This window comes from Leiobunum rupestre, chromosome 1 (genome assembly GCF_980474605.1).
Source record: "Leiobunum rupestre chromosome 1, qqLeiRupe1.1.hap1, whole genome shotgun sequence".
Classification (NCBI taxonomy): domain Eukaryota; kingdom Metazoa; phylum Arthropoda; class Arachnida; order Opiliones; family Sclerosomatidae; genus Leiobunum; species Leiobunum rupestre.
The window spans coordinates 38,903,682-38,916,425 of NC_143384.1; the positions used below are offsets into that span (position 1 = coordinate 38,903,682).

Here is a 12,744-nt window from a genome sequence, read left to right on the forward strand (position 1 = left end):
TTTCAGGCATTCCCTGACTTTTTCAAATATTCCCTGATTTTTTTCAGGCCTTCCCTGACTTTTTCAGATATTCCCTTATTTTTTTCAGGCCTTCCCTGACTTTTTCAGATATTCCCTTATTTTTTTTTGGCATTCCCTGACTGTTTGAGATATTCTCTGATTTTTTCAGATTTCAATTGCATTACTTTTCGCTGAATTTTAGACCCATTTTTAAATTCCCCGTGGCAACTGTGTGTTTTTTTAGAAATTTCTATAAAATATTCTAAAACTTCCTAAATAAATCTATTGAAAAATGACCAACCAAGTTTGTTGGAAATTAATTAGGATTTGTGATCTTTAAGGGAACGTTAAGGCAGGCTGGTATGTAGTTTGGAAAATTAACACTTCATTTATCTGTCACTTGCGGCGCTGACGTTCACTTTTTGGCTTTTGGAAATCCGAAATGCTCTTATTTTCCTAAATGTTCTGATTACGGAGTTATGGATAACCTAAATTTGGCGATAAACTGGGATACGCGACGTGAAAAATATTTAGTTTTAGACTTGACTCAAAGTATTCGTTATTTGGATTTGTGCAATTCAATTAATGATTACAGAAAGCCAAAAACCAATTTAAGTATAAAACGCCAGTCCCTTTCTAGATTTCTTAGTCCATGATTTGAGAGTCCATTCCCCACCCGAAAAAACCCGGTTCGCTCGATAACAAAATGATCGGAACTGAAGCCATCGAAACGCGTGCTCGTGTCAACACGGTTTGCCTTCCGCCGTTACACGCCTCGAAGAACAAAGCGTCTTTTCGCACGCTTCGAGTTTGCTCGCCAAATTACCCAAACAAATCTATCATTAAACATTTTTGGAAACGCGGGCCTCGGCTATTAAGGACGGCACACTGACAACATCGACGCCATAAATATTTAAGCCCGGAATGAAGAATGGGGAGATCGTTGTTACGAATGAAGCCCTATTCACACGAGGCGACAGTACGCACCTCACTAGAAAACGAAGCTCACTTTTACGAAATTTACAATTTTTGGCGAAAATGTTAGCTCGTTTTTGGTTCGTGCTGTCTATTATTTACCAAAAATATTGGATCGTGCTGACTTTTTTTGCCACAAATATTGGACCGTGTTGACTAATTTTTTGCCAAAAGTATTGGGTCTTGTTGACAATTGTTTTGCCAAAAGTATTGGGTCTTGTTGACAATTGTTTTGCCAAAAGTATTGGGTCTTGTTGACAATTGTTTTGCCAAAAATATTAGTCGTGTTGACAATTTTTTGGCCAAAACTATTGGTCGTTTTGACAATATTTTGGCCTAAAATATTGGGTCGTGTTGACAATGTTTTGTCTAAAATATTGGGTCGTGTTGACAATGTTTTGTCTAAAATATTGGGTCGTGTTGACAATGTTTTGTCTAAAAAATTGGGTCGTGTTGACAATGTTTTGTCAAAAATAATGGATCGTGTTGACAAATTTTTGGGTCGTGTTGACAATTTTTTTTTGCGAAAAATATTGGTCGTGTTGACAAATTTTTGGCCAAAAATATTGGTCGTGTTTACAAAATTGTTGCCAAAAATATTGGGTCGTGTGTACAATGTTTAGCCAAAAATATTGGGTTGAGTCGACAATTGTTTTGTCAAAAATATTGGGTCGTGTTGGCAATTTTTTGCCAAAAATATTGCTCGTGTTGACAATTGTTTGCGAAAAGAAATTGGTTCATGTTGACAAAGTTTTTGTCCAAAAATATTCGGTCGTGTTGACAAATTTTTGGTCAAAAATAATGGTTCGTGTTGACAAATTTTTGTCCAAAAATATTGGGTCGTGTTGACAAATTTTTGGTCAAAAATATTGGGTCGTGTGAATAGGCTTTTTACTGAACGCATCGTGAAACGAGAATCGCGGAACGGAAATTTGAGCATTAAAAATTCCATTTCAACGGCGAACAGTAACAATTTCTTCGTGTAATTGCTTATGTTCGTGTTCGTGTGGTGGTCTAGGGCGGCCTCTTCGCAGTTGGGGGAGGTCGGATCAAGTAGGTCTTCCACGTAAAAAGGCGGACGAAAAAAAGGTGAGAAATCTCAATAGGTGGAGCATTTTTATTCCGGGGTGGATTTTCACGGTATTTAAATTCGTTTCGTATAAAGAGTGGACGCTGAAATCTTTGGAGGGACTAGAAATAAAAACATAAATCACACAGTGGGTGTTGCTTAAAAACGGAATGCCAGCTGTTGAACGTTGAGTGGCTAGATGAAATAGAATCTATTTTGTGATGAAATTAGAATTGAACGTTTTAATGTTGAGTGTTTCAATTACCATTATTATTTTATTTATAAACTATCATGATTAAATTATTTCTATAATGATTCTTCAATCGCCTTTTAATCATCATAATCATATTAAAATCACTACAATCACGATTTAATCATTACAAGTTTAAATAAAATATATTTTAGATAAATAAATACTATATTTTAAAATAAAATAAAATAAAATTAATTTCAGATATATAAATACTATATTTTAAAATAAAATTAATTTCAGATATATAAATACTATATTTTAAAATAAAATTAATTTCAGATAAATAAATACTATATTTTAAAATAAAATTAATTTTAGATAAATAAATACTATATTTTAAAATAAAATTAATTTTAGATAAATAAATACTATATTTTAAAATAAAATTTATTTTATATAAATAAATACTTTAAATACCATATTTTAAAATACAATTTATTTTAGATAAATAAATACTTTAAATGCCATATTTTAAAATAAAATTTATTTTAGATAAATAAATACTTTAAATGCCATATTTTAAAATAAAATTTATTTTAGATAAATAAATACTATATTTTAAAATAAAATTTATTTTAGATAAATAAATACTTTAAATGCCATATTTTAAAATAAAATTTATTTTAGATAAATAAATACTATATTTTAAAATAAAATTTATTTTAGATAAATAAATACTATATTTTAAAATAAAATTTATTTTAGATAAATAAATACTTTAAATGCCATATTTTAAAATAAAATTTATTTTAGATAAATAAATACTATATTTTAAAATAATATTTATTTTAGATAAATGAATACTGTATTTTAAAATAAAATTTATTTTAGATAAATAAATACTATATTTTAAAATAATATTTATTTTAGATAAATGAATACTGTATTTTAAAATAAAATTTATTTTATATAAATAAATACTTTAAATACCATATTTTAAAATAAAATTTATTTTAGATAAATAAATACTTTAAATGCCATATTTTAAAATAAAATTTATATTAGATAAATAAATACTATATTTTAAAATAAAATTTATTTTAGATAAATAAATACTTTAAATGCCATATTTTAAAATAAAATTTATTTTAGATAAATAAATACTTTAAATGCCATATTTTAAAATAAAATTTATTTTAGATAAATAAATACTATATTTTAAAATAAAATTTATTTTAGATAAATAAATACTTTAAATGCCATATTTTAAAATAAAATTTATTTTAGATAAATAAATACTATATTTTAAAATAATATTTATTTTAGATAAATGAATACTGTATTTTAAAATAAAATTTATTTTAGATAAATAAATACTATATTTTAAAATAATATTTATTTTAGATAAATGAATACTGTATTTTAAAATAATATTAATTTTAGATTAATAAATACTATATTTAAAAAACATTTAAATTAATTATCTATTTATTTCTTTAAAACTTTGTGATCATTTCCATGGATCTAATTAGGAATTTTAATATTTCCAATTTATTCTTTTGAATCACGAAATAGTATATTCAATCATAATTTAATATGAATCCTTATTAATCTTTCGAAGTTGTTCCGATAACACTACTAGCAAACCTCTTTAAATTCCCTACGGTTTTCCGACATTATTATACTAATTATACCATGACAAACGAAAAAAAGCAAAAATAACGCCCAAAATCACTTAATACTAAAAATAAACTAAATATACGAAAATATGCGTAAAATTAATCTACCATATAGTTATGTCTAGAACGTTCTTTCTTAGATTACGATACCGGCGATACCTAAAAACATATTTACCTTGGAACATTAACGACGCAATAGCGTTTCCGGCGCGGGGCGGGAAAAAAAAACAAATTTAAACCTAACGAAAATGGAAAAAAACAGGCCGAATATCGAAGTATTACCGTTAGGCAAGAAATATAGGAGCTAGCTACCATTAATAATCAAAAGATCAGCGCGAATCGGTAGAGAAAAAGGGTCGTGCGAATATATTTTTCTCGACGCGCAAAAACGCTGCGGCCAGCAAAGGCTGCTTTAAAATGCGTAGAAATGACGATTCTATGCTAATATCGTTTCCGTATTGAAAGAGCAACGGACCTTGTGGCGAAACCGTTAATGCTCGCAACCATTATTCCATAATAAAGAAGCACAACACAGATATTTAAATAATAAAGAAAAAAAAACACTCCGGGGAAAATGGTTCGCCGGACCGCCTGTTTTACGATACGGCCCGGCTAAGGCCGCTAAGTTTCGAAATGGTTGGGTAAAACGCTTTCTTTCGGATGCACCGGGACTCGCGAATGTTTGGTTAATTTTAAGACCGTTTAGGCATTACTCGCCGGAGTTGTAAATAATGGAGGTATAAGCTAAGACACGGTTGCCACGGGTCAGGGAAAAGTAACGAAATTTTAAGATAAGCCTAAAAGGTCAAGAAAATTTCAGAATTTTTAAAGTGTCAGAGAAAGGTCAAGGAAATTTATTAATTTGTAAAGTTTTTAAACCGTTACAATTAAAAATATTTTATTTAAAATATAACCTTTATTGTTATTTGCGTCTTAAAAAGGTCAGGAGAAGAAAAACATACCATAAGTATAAAATTTTTATTAAGAAAATATTGTGGAAACTATAAGCCTTTTCCCGCTAGGTTCGTGACGAAACTAGCAGACGACGCGTGGTTTTTTTTCTATTCTGAAATAATCCGTCGTCCGCTATATAGAAAAGGGATAAAACAATAACGGAATTTAGATTATATAGAAATTGCGACTTTTTCCCCATAATTTACGGGTAAGGCGGAACTCACGACCAACAATATCGTATAAACTATACTAGTGCCCGGAATTTAAACTCCTCGAAATGGTACAAATACATATGGTAGATTTCCCCCAGGGAGGATATTTTTCTCGTTATCAAAAGCGGAAGGTTATAAACCGAGGTTTACAAATATTGACGCGGGTCCCCCACCAAACAGAAACCAAAGCGAAGCGGACCCAAGGCTAAAACCACAAAGCTTTACTTTTAAATGACATCTTCGAAGCGTTACCGACCAGCGGACTCGATTGGCAGCGCTTGAAAAAGGCGGGGATAAGGCTAAACAGACGCCCTCGCGTGAAGAATTGTTTACCTTATTGACTTTGCTGGCTACTGACCTTGGTCGCGGAATACAATCTTTTAAACGCGGGGCCTCGACAACGTTTGAAGCGTTCAAAATCCCCACAGGGCGGCGCTCGGAACGAATAAACAAACAAATCTGAAATAAGCCCCCAATACACTAGGACAAACTCGCGAGTAAATGGGGTTAAGCGTAAAAACGAAACAAGATGTCCAACGAAGGACATATAGCAGTTTCACTACAAAGAATTTTCGTTTGATTTTCGAAATAAAAAAAAATATTGTATGGAAAGTTTTTTGGGTAATATTTAAAATGTTAAAATTAATTTAATAATTTCACCGACGCGACATTGCAAAATTGTTGAAATTTTTTAAATATATATTTTTTCGTCGCTAGGTGTATTTATTTCAATCACACGATTTATTTTAAAGCAAGTGGCGACTCTATCATTAACCCCTGTATTATGAAAAGGCCCCTGTAATTAGAGATAGCCATGAATCCATCCAATTCTTCGGAAAAAAAACCTAATTTAGTGGAGAGCGTGGTGCCATCTATTTATGTCAAAGGAAGTTAAAAATTAAAATAGTCAAATGATAACGTCATCAGAGAGCCATTGTAGAGTATTAGAGTTAGACCACTTATACTCTACTTAGTGGGATTTAACCAAAATTATATATTCCATGTAAAAATAATATTTATAATTGCTGTAATTTACGTTATTGGCCAATTTACAAACGATCCAATCAAAGCGAGGGGTACTTATAAGCACCGTATTTTGGATTTCGACGCTATTGAAAAACGAGCTACTTCACCTCGAGCCGCCACTTGCTTTAAACATTACAACCTATGATCTAGCTCACCTAACGCTAAAAACAACATTTTCAAAAATTGATTTTTTGTTTATACGTGAAACTTGTAAATTCAAGTTATACTGCCTCTTTAAATATCCTCTATAAATTAATGAATTAAGCACTGGTGATTCTATCCCTTGTATAAATACTAACACGAAGCCACAAAATAAGCCTTTTTGGTTTCCATAAACGCCACGTAGCGTGATAACTTTATAAACTGCAGGATTTTCGTCGGCTATGCTGGCGATAAATCAAAAAACGTCTGCTTCTCGGCCAAAAATCCGGTAGTTTACGAGTTTATCGCGTTGACCGCTACGTGGCTCATCTGCAAACTAAAATAAGCTCATTACATAAGTATTAGGGATGTGCAAATTAATTTTGTAACGCCTTGAAGGCATTTTCTGCCGAAGTACTGCGTTTTTCTCTTATTAAATTTAACGGTCCTATTATCATTGTTTTACTATGTTACACCAAATAATACGATCGAATACCAAATCGAATAACCGATTCATAGAATCGAATAATTGATTCATAGAATCGAATAATTGATTCGTAGAATCGAATAATTGATTCGTAGAATCGAATAATTGATTCGAAGAATCGAATAATTGATTCGTAGAATCGAATAACCGATTCGTAGAATTGAATAACGGAGTTGTAGAATCGAATAACCAATTCGTAGAATCGAATAACCGATTCGTAGAATCGAATAACATATTCGTAGGATCGAATAACATATTCGTAGGATCGAATAACCGATTCGTAGGATTGAATAACATATTCGTAGGATCGAATAACTGATTCTTAGAATCGAATACCCGATTCGTAAAACAAATACCCGATTCATAGAATCGAATAACCGATTCTTAAAATTGAATAACAGAGTCGTTGAAACGAATAACCTATTCGTAAAATCGAATAACTGATTCGTAAAATCGATTAACCTATTCGTAGAATTGAATAACCTATTCGTCGAATCGAATAATTGATTCGTAGAATCGAATAACCGATTCGTAGAATTGAATAACGGAGTTGTAGAATCGAATAACCAATTCGTAGAATCGAATAACCGATTCGTAGAATCCAATAACAGATTCGTAGGATTGCATAACCTATTCGTAAAATCGAATAACTGATTCGTAAAATCGATTAACCTATTCGTAGAATTGAATAACCTATTCGTCGAATCGAATAATTGATTCGTATAATCGAATAACCGATTCGTAGAATTGAATAACGGAGTTGTAGAATCGAATAATCAATTCGTAGAATCGAATAACCGATTCGTAGAATTGAATAACGGAGTTGTAGAATCGAATAACCAATTCGTAGAATCGAATAACCGATTCGTAGAATCCAATAACCGATTCGTAGGATTGAATAACAGGGTTTTAGAATCGAATAACCGATTCGTAGAATTGAATAAACATAGAAAATGTTAGCGAATATTCGTTTTTCGTGATCAAATAGTCCCAAAAACCTGCTTAGTGTACGAAAATCCAGCGTTTTATGAGTATCTCCCGTTTTTACGTGTCTCTACCCAAACTGAAAAATCTAATAAAACCCTCTAAACCAAAACGCGAACCACCTACGTTGAGCGCAATTTCATACACTTCATCACCAAACAAAAAGTGACAAAGGCGCTGTACGAAAAAGAAAAAGGTTAGCCTACCTATGAGAGATGATTGCGGGAGCATCCAAAAAGAGTCTGCGAGAGAGGCTGACTAGTCTAAGTTCGCGTGTTCAAAATGTGTTCTCCAGTCTCGTGCCAGTAGAGCAGAGTAACTCCCATCAAAAATTCAAACTGCTTCACACACCACAATCATAAAAACGAGCAAAAACTTCACTGTGGGAAGCAAAAAAAAAAGATTTAGTGTGAGGTTCTCTTCTATGGGCTCTAACTACGAAAAAAGTTTTTTTTTGGAGATCAACTTTTTTCTTTTACTTTTTGAGCACTTTTGCCTGTGGGGGGGGGGGGGTGGCGGGATTTTTAAAGAAGTTAAGCCTTGGCATTTCGCACGCTATGTTTTAGACACTTTCTTGGCCATAGCATCCAGCGTTTTTTATATTTTAAAATTTGTGTGACGAGGTTTAAATTTCTAGATGTGGGATAAATTAAAGGTCTTTCAATGTAATTGAACTTTAAAATTTCTTTCAAACGGGGAAAATGCCACTTGGTTCATGTGAAAGTCGAAAAATGACCCTTGGTTCAAAGTGAAACGACAATAACGACCAGTTGTTTCATGTGAAAGTCGGAAATGGTCTTTGGTTTAAAGTAAAGCAAGAAAAATGACCCTTGGTTCATGTATAATGCGCCAAGAAAATTCTCTTGGTTCATGTGAAAGTCGAAACACGCTCCTTGGTTCAAAGTGAAAAGACCAAAATTCAAATACATAAACATGTTGATTTAATAACAAACATGAAAACGTTAGATTAACGATGAAAACGTTAGATTAACGATGAAAACGTTAGATTAACGAAGAACCACGTTCGATTAACGATGAAAAACGTTAGATTAACGATGAAAACGTTAGATTAACGAAACAATACGTTAGATTAACGAAACAATACGTTAGATTAACGAAACAATACGTTAGATTAACGAAGAAACACGTTAGATTAACGATGAAACACGTTAGATTAACGATGAAACACGTTAGATTAACAAAGAAACACGTTCGATTAACGATGAATCACGTTCGATTAACGATGAAAACGTTAGCTGAGTTTAAAAATAAGTGTAACTCTAATGAAGACGTTTGCGAAATTTTTTTTTTAATTTATAATCTTTAAGAAAATATACTTAATTAAATTTTTCACGCAATATTATTTGTTCATATATAAAGAGTATTATGGGATATAATATTCTCATACTATCTTTAAGTAACTATAAGCAGTGTCGGTCACCTCTTCCCAGCCCAAAGTAATCTTACTTGAGTCTTACCCATCCCTTAATGCATTTATAACGCCCCTTATCATAAAAAGAAATAAACGTAATATATAAATTATCAACCGTAATCTATAAGTAGTAATCAATTAACGATGTTTACCTAAAACAGAGTGTCATTAAGTATGAAATCAATATTCAAAGTAATTCTTTGTAATTCATGTAATTGCAGTTATATTTGTTATAAAACAGTGATTTAAATCAAGTGATTATATTAAATATGCAATAAATTAAATCAAGTGATTATGTTAAAAAATTCATTAATTTAAATCAAGTTATTATGTTAAAAAATTCATTAATTTAAATCAAGTGATTATGTTAAAAAATCAATAATAGAAATCAATTATTATACTTCAATGTATTTCTGAAAATGTATGAACGTAGGTTCTCTAGCAATGTAAACTCAATTAAATTTAATAATAATTACATTTAATAAAGATTAATTTTTAATTTTTAATTTACATTGTCGTTGGTCTCTAATTAATAACGAATTTCTCAAGAAAAGCGGTCATGAAACCTTAAATAATCAAAAATCTATTACAATCAATATAAAATTTAAATTCTTTGTTGGATTAGATAAATAAACAAACATTGTTATTATTAAATCGATTTTTAAAAATAAAATAAAAAAAATCGTTTGCTTACTCTAGTGCTACATTCCGATTTTAGAAATTTTAAAATCAACTTGAAAAACCCAAATTTTGAACGACAATAAGTTCCAAAATCTGAAAATCAACATAAAAACCGGAAACAAAGTACATTGCAATCTAAGAAATTTACTAAAATCTGAAAACGTTTCAGATTTACTGAATGTCAAAAACAGTGTAAGATTCACTAAAATCACAAAAACCGTGTAAGATTCACTAAAATCACAAAAACCGTGTAAGATTCACTAAAATATCAAAAACCGTGTGAGACTTTTTAAATCTCGAATAAACAGACTGAAATTGACTAAAATCTCGAAAAAACAGACTGAAATTGACTAAAATCTCGCAAAAACAGACTGAAATTGACTAAAATCTCGAAAAAACAAACTGAAATTGACTAAAATCTCGAAAAAACAGACTGAGATTAACTAAAATCTCGAAAAACCCCTTTGAGATTAACTAAAATCTCGAAAAACCCGTTTGAGATTAACTTAAATCAAAATAAACCAGTTTGAAATAAACTAGATTACTGATGGCATTGAAAAACTGCATAGAAAAAAATTAGCAAGTGTTCGACTTATCGAAAACGAATTTCGCGACGAGCGGACGCGAAAATATGCCGTTAGATCAAAATACACTTTTTAGTAGAATCTAGAGCGTCTCGCGTACACAACCATACATAAAAAAGTAGGCTTAAACAAATATAGAAACAAGGTATGAGTTTTCGTAGATTCTGTACCTGAGCCAAGAAGTTCCTCTCGCTAGCAGACGAAAAAACCCGTCCTGAAGATTATCAAAAAGAAACTTTTTCTTTTCCCGCGAAAACCGAACGAACCTGGCTCCGAAAGCCGACGGCAAAGCGCACCAACTCGCCCGTTCGCGTCCCCAACAAAGAGCCGCGTCGAGAGAAAGTTACTCCAAAGGCAAAGGCAAACGGCCTACTGAAGTTGCTCTCTCAGTTGTTCCGGCGAACACGCGAGTCGCGGAATATACACAAAGAGAGACTTCCAGATGAGAGTGCGGGCGCATGCGTCGAACTAGAGCCAGCAGAGTTTCTCACTTTCGCTTCCATAAACGCTACCCGAGAGCAAGAGCCAAGTAAGTCGAGATACGTGACTTTTTGAAAGAAATTCGAGAAATTAAGATTGACTCGTTACCAGAAGTTTATAACATATATTTTACCAGATAAGTATCCATCTTGATCATTAAAATGAAATATGTATCTCAAGTAAGTCGAGATACGTGACTTTTTGAAAAATAATTAGAGTATTTTTACATCAGACTGATATGAAATTTATAATCAGGTTGTTGATTTAAAGCAAGTGGCGACTCGACGTGAAGTAGCTCTTTATTCCATAGATGTCGCTAGCCCCGAAATCCAAAATGCGGTACTTATAGGTACCCCTCGCGTGTTTGTAAATTGGTCAATAACATAAATTACAGCAATTCTAAACCATATTTTTACATGGGATGTATAATTTAGGTTAAAGTTCTTTAAATAGAGTATCAGTTGTCTAAGTATAATACTCTACAATGGCTCTCTGACGGCTTTAGTCCCATTCGACCGAAATCCCATTCGACCGAAGGCGGTTTTTGAGGTGTCCCATTCGACCGAATTCCGCCGAAACGTGCGGTTTTTATGTGTCCCATTCGACCGAACGCTGCTATATAAATTGGCTATTGGAATGAGCATTAAATATATTTTTATCTTCACCTAGTCAAGAAAGGTAACTGAACCAAAACTGAAATAGTAAACTTAACCAACTCTAACCTAACCTAACCTAACCTAACCTAACCTAACCTAACCTAACCTAAACATGGATCTTCGATATTACATACCTTATAAATAAAATACCAAATCACCCCGCCAATTGGGCTACATTTTAAAATTCTTTCGGTCGAATGGGATTCGGTTGAATGAGATTTCGGTCGAATGGGAATAAACGCTCTGACGACGTTATCATTTGGCTATTTTGAATTTTAGCTTCCTTTGCCATAAATAGATGGTACCACGCTCTCCAGTAAAGTCGCGTTTTTCGAAGAATCGGAAAGATTCAAGGCCATCTCTAATAATAGGGACCTTTTCATAATACAGGTGGCAATGATAGAGCCACCACTTGCTTTAAATCGGATTTTTATTATTATTAATTGATTTTATTTATTTTTTAAAGTTTTATGCCTGATTTTCAGTAATAATCTATTTATTTAAAATTAAAAAAAATTAAATTTAGTTTGCTTTGAGTTGACATAGTTAGAGTATTGAAGTATAATAATTGGGCGTGAATGTACCGCTCCACATCGCGGAGGCATACACCGCAACACGGCTGAAAATTGATGGAGTACACTTAAAGATTAAAAAATTAACAATTACAGATCGTAGGGATATTTACCTATTGATAAAACATATTTTATCGATGAAATAGCATTATAAAATCAATATATGTCGGTCTTTGCTCCGGACTATTTTTCCTTATCAAACGATTATTTGGAAAATCCCGCGAATAACGTTATCAAGATTACATATTTTTAACTTTATTATCCTGCACTTTCATATTTAGCATATCGTAATTGCAGTCTTAAAACAGTAAAACATGTTTTTTCTCAAATAAGAATTTTTGGACTTACTTCACTTTAGCTCTAATGTTGCCATAACTTCTCTCAGCGATCCCCTGGATGATTGCCAACCTGCAAAGCTAGCGAATTTAATACGATTTTAATACAAAATACGCCGGTTTTAACCAGCGTTATCGGGGGGGGGGGGTGTTTATTGCCGGGTTTGCGTGTCAGGGGGCAGCACTAGCGGTCTATCTCGCTGAAGGCTGTACACTTTACTGCGGTGTACTTAAACAGATCTATCTAGTTCGATATTCAGCTTAAATTTGGACACGAATACGAT

The 12,744-nt window shown here is 32.1% G+C and overlaps 1 long non-coding RNA gene across 1 annotated transcript in view; it reads right to left on the reverse strand.

Annotated features, from left to right (window-relative positions):
* LOC149962776 (uncharacterized) overlaps positions 1–10,754 on the reverse strand; it is an 81,188-nt gene extending 70,434 nt beyond the window's left edge. The window contains exons 1-2 of the long non-coding RNA XR_016481427.1: positions 10,588–10,754; positions 7,927–8,100 (exon numbers count right to left, since the gene is read on the reverse strand). This is a non-coding gene — a long non-coding RNA (uncharacterized LOC149962776). The remainder of the gene's footprint in view (positions 1–7,926; positions 8,101–10,587) is intronic.
* Between the last annotated feature and the right edge of the window lie 1,990 nt (positions 10,755–12,744).